The sequence below is a fragment of the Anser brachyrhynchus genome (genome assembly GCF_964034855.1).
Source record: "Anser brachyrhynchus genome assembly, chromosome: 1".
In the NCBI taxonomy this organism is placed as follows: domain Eukaryota; kingdom Metazoa; phylum Chordata; class Aves; order Anseriformes; family Anatidae; genus Anser; species Anser brachyrhynchus.
Genome location: NC_137694.1, coordinates 106,299,323 through 106,308,052, shown reverse-complemented (window position 1 = coordinate 106,308,052; position 8,730 = coordinate 106,299,323).

Here is an 8,730-nt window from a genome sequence, read left to right as displayed (position 1 = left end):
ACCTGTGCTTGCATCAACCACTTCCTTCTTTTAAAGTTTATCACAAAACATAAGAACTGAGTCATACATCCTTCTGTGTACTTCAAACATAAGAAGGTAATTCTGTATCATGGGGCTTAAGTCTGCTTTCATTCAATAAATATAATTTAAATACTATGTAGGAAAACACTTTGTACCTTTTCTATATTTTTCAGCTATTCTAACACAATATCTTTGCACTACTTCAAGAACACCTACAAAATAAGTGAAGTTCCTATTGGAATTGGGTTCTCACACCACTTGGGCACTTCTGGAAATATCAAAATTCTGTTAAAAGGAAGAGGTCATAAGCGTCTGACTTACATAAGGCTTTAGGATACATACAACAGCACAGTAATGCTGGAATGTGAAACTGGGGAAGAAAAAGCAGGGCCATTTCAAAAGTCCTGAACAAGTTGAGTCTCACTTAGCCAAAGGAGTTCTATTTTGATTCTTCTGTTGCCTCTGAACTATCAATGGGGGATTGCTGTTAAAAATGCAACTGCCCACATGTAGAATGTAATTACTTTCAAACTCACACAACTCTGGGGAAGAAAAAAGTGAGGGATAAAGGACAAACAGTTCCAAGAAGCTACGGAGTTCGTTTCCTGGTTGAGGTTTTTGACTCTTCACAGTTCTGCCACAAAGGGCACAGCTCAGCACTAATTACCATTGTCCGTCAAATGGTCTTTCATGTTGTATTTGTGAGAAATAGGCACAATTTCAAGTCCTCTGACACCACAGGCCACTAATGGCCAGGAAGAACTGACTATAAGCTTCTCCATAAGGATGTCTCACTTGGAGCTTTAGAAAGATCCTTACCGCAGGGAATGAAAAAGGCGATTTTTTTCACAGTTCAAAAACATTCTGCATTCCTTGGTATCCTCCCATAGGATCTGATTTTTTCCTTTTCTTTCTATCATAAAGTTTTGTGATCTTAAACAGCTATGGCATCTCACCTTACATACAGCATTAGTCAAATGACAGCCTCATACTTTTGGTGAGTTAAGTTGCAAAGCAGTCAGTTGTGGTGGTTTTACTCAGGTGGGCAGCTGAGTTCCACCATGGCCACTCTCTCACTCCCCCTCCTCAAAGAGGAAGGGGGAGAAAATATGACACAAAGAGCTCAAGGTTTGAGATAAGGATGATTTAATTAAAGGGAAAAGGGAGAGGGAAAAAAATGAAAGAAAAAAAAAAAAAGCAAAGGCTGTGCAGAAGCACAGAGAGAGAAAAGCAGTTACTCTCTACTTCCCATCAATGAGCGACATTCATCCACATCCTGGGAAGCAGGGCCTCAATACACATAGTGGTTGTTCAGGAGGACAGACACTTCCACCACGAGAGCACACCCCCCCCCCCCCCCCCCCATTCCCCTTTCCCACCTTTTATTGCTGAGTGTGACACCACATGGTATGGAATATCCCTTTGGTCAGTTTAGGTCAGCTGCCCTGGTGATGTCCCCTCCCCACCTCCTGCCAACCCCCAGCCTGCTGGCTCTGGGGGGTTTGGAGAGAGTCCTGATGCAGTGCCAGTATTGCTCAGCAGTAGACACAATACTGGAGTGATACCAGGGCTGTTCTAGCTACAAGTGCAGCGCGCAGCACTGTATGGGCTGCTGCAGGGAAAGTTAACTCCATCCCAGCCAGACCCAGAACATCAATTTAAAGGCAAGGCATGATATATGAGTTGGGGGTACTCAGTGCCTGAAATAATTTAATGTAGTAACTCCAAGTTATGATCTCACCCAACACTGAGCTATCACAACTGCCTTGTTTCTACACATTAACAACTAAAACGTGGCCTGTATTCCACAGCAAAGTTTTTCTGACTTTATTTAGCAAGTACATTTTCCCCACGTTTAGATCTCCTGAAAAACAGTGTAATGTACCATCAATCTCAGACTTAAAAAAATAATAAAAAAAATCATTCTTTGAGTTCTGTTAGTGTTGTATAGATGAGTAGGATTTTCTTGAAATATTAAGAACAGAGGCCCTGGAAAAGAACCCTGCAGAGCTGTGCTAATGAAAAAAATTAAGTTACTATTATATGTGTATGATAAGAATATGATTATGTGGAATAAACAACTCTAAATAGCAGGATAAGCAAAACACCCCACAACAGTTATTACCATCCACATACCTGCAATTCAGTTTGAGCTAGTTCACAAATTATTTGAATCCTAAAATACATATATGGTGAGTTTCTGGTCACAACATAGACATTTCCAATTACCATCAGCTAGAAGAACCCTGAACCTAGAAACAACAGAAAGGTGTTAGTAGGTCTTCCAGCTACCAGGACCCACAAAAAACATTTTGATGTGTCTTTTTGTTTTCCTAAACACATTCTACTTTCCACACAGAAATTTTCCCCATGGGGAGGACAAAACTGCGGGCTCAGTCCTTTATCTATCTGCTTGATGTCAAGATTTCTGGACAACCAGTGGCTGACTTGTTTTTTATTAATTAATACAATAATTAGTGAAGTAAGTCATTGAATATTGAGATAAATCTAAAGTAAATTAGACTGCAAAAGCCATTTTTGGATTTTTTTTTCTGGCTTGCAGCGCAGAAAGTCAACCATATCCTTGGCTACATCAAAAGAAGTGTGGCCAGCAGGTCAAGGGACATGATGCTTCTCCTCTACTCTGCTCTTGTGAGACCCCACCTGGAATACTGCGTTCAGCTCTGGGGTCCCCAACATAAGAAAGACATGGAAGTATTAGAGGGAGTCCAGAGGAGGGTCACAAGGATGATCAAGGGGTTGGAGCACCTCTCCTAGGAAGACAGGCTGAGGGAGTTGGGGTTGTTCAACCTGGAGAAGAGAAGGCTCCGGGGAGACCTTATAGCTGCCTTTCAGTAACTAAAGAGGGCCTACAGGAAAGCTGGAAAGGGACTTTTTGTCAAAAAGTGAAGTGATAGGACAAGAAGCAATGGCTTTAAACTAAAAGGAGATTTAGATTACATATTAGGATGAAATTCCATTCTATGAGGGTGGTGAGGCACTGGAACAGGTTGCCCAGAGAAGCTGTGGATGCCCCATCCCTGGAGGTGTTCAAGGCCAGGCTGGATGGGGCCTTGGGCAACCTGGTCTAGTGGGAGGTGTCCCTGCCCATGGCTGGGATGTTAAAACTGGATAATCTTCAAGGTCCCTTCCAACCCAAACCATTCTGTGATTCTATGATTTTCACTGCAGGAGCTAAAAAAAGAATAAAAAAAGAAAAAAATAAAAGCACTTCATAAATATGAAGATACAGACACACATACCAGTCTGTCCTGTGATGTTACCAAACTCCCCGTCTAAGCATAGCACTCAGTGAGGGTCTCTCTGGAGCCAGCAGTGATAAATGTCTTGCCTGCACCTTTCCCTGTCCCTTTTCTTCTGTTTTCAGAGTGAGGGTCTCTCTATCCTGTGTGCATTTGTGTCCTTGGATGTCTAAATGCCAGCAACTGTAGATCACAGGTGAGAGAGCCTGTGTGCCTCTGGTGCCAACAACTGAAGTGACTAGACTAAGTGAAATCAAGTCTCAGCAACTAACCTGGGGACCTGGAGATCATCACAAGCTGATAACTAAATCTCTCTTTCCTACCTAAAACCAATTTAAGGCTGAAGTGGCAAACTTGAAAAATTCTGCTCAGCTGCCATCTAAATCCAGAGACACCTAAGCACAGCAGTAGTATCTCTGTGGTGGGGAGCAAGTTGAAGCTGGACACAAAATATGAATCCCAGCATCAAATTATTAGATTATTAGCTTGGTTATTTATTTTTAGTTTTTTAAATCATTCCAGTTTTACTTTTTTTCATAAACACTGTTTAAAAAGATAGAAGTATTTTTACTAAGCATACAGATTATGGTTTTGTCAAAATTTTATGGAAATCCAAGGAAGAAAAATAAAGAGGGGCTTCAGGACACAAATAGTGCTAGAAAAGATGACAAATTCATCCTGGGAAAGAAAAGAAAGCTAGCAAGAGAATACAGATTTTCTTGCGAAATCTGTAGACGGTGTTACAGGAGATGAACAACGGCCAACAAATTAACTATAGCATAAAATGCCAGGAAGAAAAGGTGTAGCAGATCAAGGTTCCCACACCACCATACACAGGGATTTAACAGCTTCCTTGCTGTGAACTCCACCAAGATCACAACTGAGATATGCCAAAGTTATTACACGGCATGTTTTACTGACATAAAAAAGACAATCAGAGGGAACAAAGTAAAAAAAAAAAAAGCACCTACTGCACATGATGGGTCTAGGCAAGGCAAATGAACAAAGTAATACAGATAGCCTAAATACCTACACCAAAGTTAAAGATACAGCTAATGTTCTGCAAAAGCACTGACTGCAGGTACAGACTTGCTTTTTAGCACAACAAAATGGAAATGGGGTGAAAGAGGTAAATGCACAGGGTTAGAAATATCTTGACAAGTAGTACAAGCATAGTACAATAGTATTTTAACAAGTGATTGAACACTGTTGGGTTTTTTTTGTTTGTTTTTTTTCTTTTTTAATACTTAACATGTGTTTAAAGGTGTGGACAATATATATTTTGGGTAATGGGAGTGGCATGGCTTGGATATACAGGGCGAGGACAGGAGAGAGGCGGCAAGAGCTGTACTATTCCACTCGCTTTCAGGGTCAAATAATGATCCTGTGCTGGTCTTGTATTGCAGCACAGTACCACTGTGATACACTGAAGGAGAGAGGGAGATTATTGGATTCTTTCTAAGATGCAGAATTTCTGGGGTTTGCTGGTAAGCACATTTGACATCCTCCACAGCTAACAAGGAAACACTGAGCAAAACACCCATACAACTGAAGGCTGCAGCATTTCTGCCACCATCTGTAGCAAACTCGTTTACCTTCCATGGTAGAAAATGAGCAGCTTACAGGGCAGGCTCCAATGAACACCAATAGGCTTCTAGCATGAGGAAGGACAGTCAGCTGGAACTGGAGCAGAAAGAGATGGTCCAAGCCAAGGAAAAATCCTATTCTAGCCAAGAAAGGATTCTGTGAATCACACTTTCTTATTGTTTCTGAAATATTTTAAACCCATAGGCTTCGGGAATGGTAAGTCTGGATGAAAGCTCATTAACTGGGTTAAACAGTCATTGTCATTAGCACTATTATGCCCTTCATCACCATCCCAAAACATGCTTCCAGCCTTTAATCTGCAAAGTAGGCCCATGTGCACCATGCACTATAACCCTCAGACCTATTCTACATATTTATTTCTAAGAAATTCCCTCACACTTCATAGCTGGGGATTTTCCTCCCAAAACTGGACTGGGCTGTATTTTTTACTCATTGACATTTTTATTCTTTTTTTTTTTTTTCCACATTCCTGAAGTCTTGAATGTTCATTCAATTGCTTTCACCCTCACAGGTATTTCCCAAACTTTCCAATTTAGAAACATCTTCACGTGTCCTTAATGCATCACCAGTCTCGTCTTGCACATCACAACAAAAAACTGCATTAAGCCAAAAATCAGTTAGGCATTACTTCTCTCTAAGTCCCCACACTATCAATGGGCACACTTATCATCACATTATTTGGTTTACAAGCCTTAAGGTTCTCCAGCTGCATTTAAATCCAAATTAGCATTGAAACTTCCATCAGTATGAATCATGTTTTCCTCTCAGAAAGAAGACATGTAGAGGTTCTGCCGATAAGGAGATTGAACACTGCCAGGATTCACTCATTTTGTAATTAAAATTAAGGATATTATCACGTGTGTTCTCCATATGTTCTGTACTCATTGAGGTTCTTTTATCTGGTGGCTTCTTCCCCCCCACCCCCAATTATCTGTATTTGTCCACCCAGGTTTTAAAGCAGCACTCAAAATCTGATAGTTGCTCAAAATCGATGTGGTTGGTCTCCACAACCAAAAATTGAGCAATGTTGTTTTCAGCACACTCCCAACTCCCAGTTCATCAGAGCTGATCCAAAACTTTTAGCTATTTTTATGAAGGAACCTTTCAACTGACATAGAAATGTTCGGGTGCCCAAGATTTTCTTAACCTCCCCATCTCTCATGTATTTTTTTTCCCCTCCAGGCAGAGGAAGAAACAGTGGCATAGGAAGATGAACAACAGAACACAAATACAGCCATGATAAACCTTGTCCAAAAAATTTACCTCCTATTTTTCTAACTGCTTTGCAGAAGACATTAATCTGTCTCCTCCCTTCCTCCTTGTAGGTCATACTTTCTTTTATTACACTAGAAAAGATGAAGCATATATTTAAAATAAATAAAAAGCAAACACACCCTCCCTCATACACACACACACAATTACAAATCAGAAAACTTTGAAGGAAAGTATTTAATGTCATTTCAATCAGTCTTATTGGCCCCAAAGATAACTACTGGCCAAGAAAGTTACAGTGGAGGTGGGAAACCTACGAAAGCATTTGCAAAGCAGTAGCACTGACTACCAGCTGACTAAATTCTAATCAAGGCACTGGCAGCACAAGGGGTAAACCAACAAACATGTATTGCTATGTGTTCTCCTCAAATGGACACTCAGCTGAGCTCTATGCCCTGCTCCAACTCAGAATTCCAGCAGCAAAATCCCTGGAATTTAAATGAGATTCCCTAGTGACAATGAGAAAGACTTAATTTCCACTTTCTAGTTTTCACCAAAAATCAAACAGGCTTTGCCCCTTCACATTAGAACACTCTCTGCAGTCTTAGAAGATCAGCTGTGATTTATGGTTGTTGATTTATATAAAAGCCAAAATAGAGATTTGTGTCAAAACAGGCCTAAGAAAGAAAAAAAAAAAAAGGCACACAAGAAGAGAGCACTAGCTTCATTCAGAACTTTCTCCAAAAGGTCTAATTTCTTTATTATAAAAACTTCAATGTTACCAATCTTGTAAGCTCTTTCAGGAAAGAAAGTGCCTTCTGCCTCCATACCTCAGAAAGGCTGCAATAACATTGCCACAAATTACTTGTACACACAGAACTTTGAATTATTTTAAATATAGCAGTTCTTTGATCTCCTATTTCCATCTCTTCTAGTACCTTTGCTGGACTACACATCACTTAGGGAGACAGAACGGAAGAAGAGAAAACAGCATGTAGGTAGAGGTAACTGCAGAATAATTATTGCCAATGGGATTGCTCTTCCCAGTTGTTAACCATCTGTCTTCTAAGAAGAAAGTTTTAAGGTTTTCCAAGTGAGTCAATGGAAAGAGAAAGAGAGAGAGAGAGGGAGAAAGAGAGGGAGAGGGAGAAAGAGAGAGAGAGGGAGAAAGAGAGAGAGAGGGAGAGAAAAGAAGCAGACAGGAACATTTAATTCTATACAAGTCACCTGTTCCAACTTGGGCACTACACAGTAATTTAAGAGTTACCACATTTTCAGCATAAATACACATGCAATTAGCAGCAAGTCCAAACCAGAATCTTTATTGCTTAGGATACACAGTCTCTGAAGAAATCTAAAGTCCAAATCCTTACAGGCTAGAAAAATGGGCCCAGGTGAACCTCATGAAATACAAGGACAAGTGCAAAGTCCTGCATCTGTGTTTGAGCAATCCCCAGTACTGGTACAGACCGTGCACTAATTTGATTGAGAGTAGCCGTGCCAGGAACAGTGGGATACCGGCTGGTGGAGATTTGGACACGAGCCAACAGTGTGCACTCGCAGTTCAGAAGGCAAATCATACCTCGGGCTGCATAAACAGAAGTGTTGCCAGCAGGTTGAAGGTCATGATTCTCCCCCTCTACCCTCATAAGGCCCCCACTAGAACTACCGCATCCAGCCCTGTGGCCCCAGTGAAAGGAAAAGCTCTTCGGTCCAGAGCAGAGGTCGGAAATGAAAAAGCCTGAGCAAGAACCAGCTGCAAATAGAGGCAAGCCGCATGCTTTTGAAGACCGTTGCCGCTTTCTGCTCCACCAGTGACCTCTTGTGGACAGGGTGGAAAACAACACAGTGCTTCGAAAAGCTCCCCTCAACGGCGTTAAACCCGTGCCTCTAGATTCTACGTACTTAAGGAACCTCCAGCAACTGCAAACTGAAGATTAACAGAAAAAAATTATTGCAGGTGGTGAGGCACTAGAGGTAGAATACGACGTAAGACCTTCTCACTGATAAATGAGCAGGGATAAAAACCACAGATGAAATTGAATCTTATTTTAGCATGGCTTTATGTGATGGTCATACCATGAAACCATCTAATCATTATTCAATAGCCGTCAAAAAAAATAAAATGTTTGGAATTATTAGAAAAAAAGGAATACAAAACTAAACGGGCAAGCACCACTGAAGGACTCTGTAAAGCCAGGATAAGCCCAACCCTTGATTGCTATATATGCAGTTACTCTTACCCACCACCAAATGGACAAAGGATACAACAGGACGAGAGACTGCAAAAGGCAAAAAAGGTACTCAGCAGCTGCTACAGACCAATAACAGAACTTCAATCAAAAGTGGCAAAGAAAGAAAAGACTACAAAAGTTTATAAATTCTCAGCAGTTAAAGGGAAACTTAGTAGGGAAACAGTATTTCCTTAAGCATGAGAATGTAAGAGAAAGGGATCACAAAACTCAATCAAATCAAATGAGACAACCAAAATGAGGAACAACCAAAACAACCAAAAACAAGGAAATGTTTCCTCCTGCTGAATGCCCTTGAACTTGCAGAGCCATAAGGTTTTATAGGTGATACAAGTTTTCTTAAGATTTAGAAAATAATTAGAAAATAATAATGG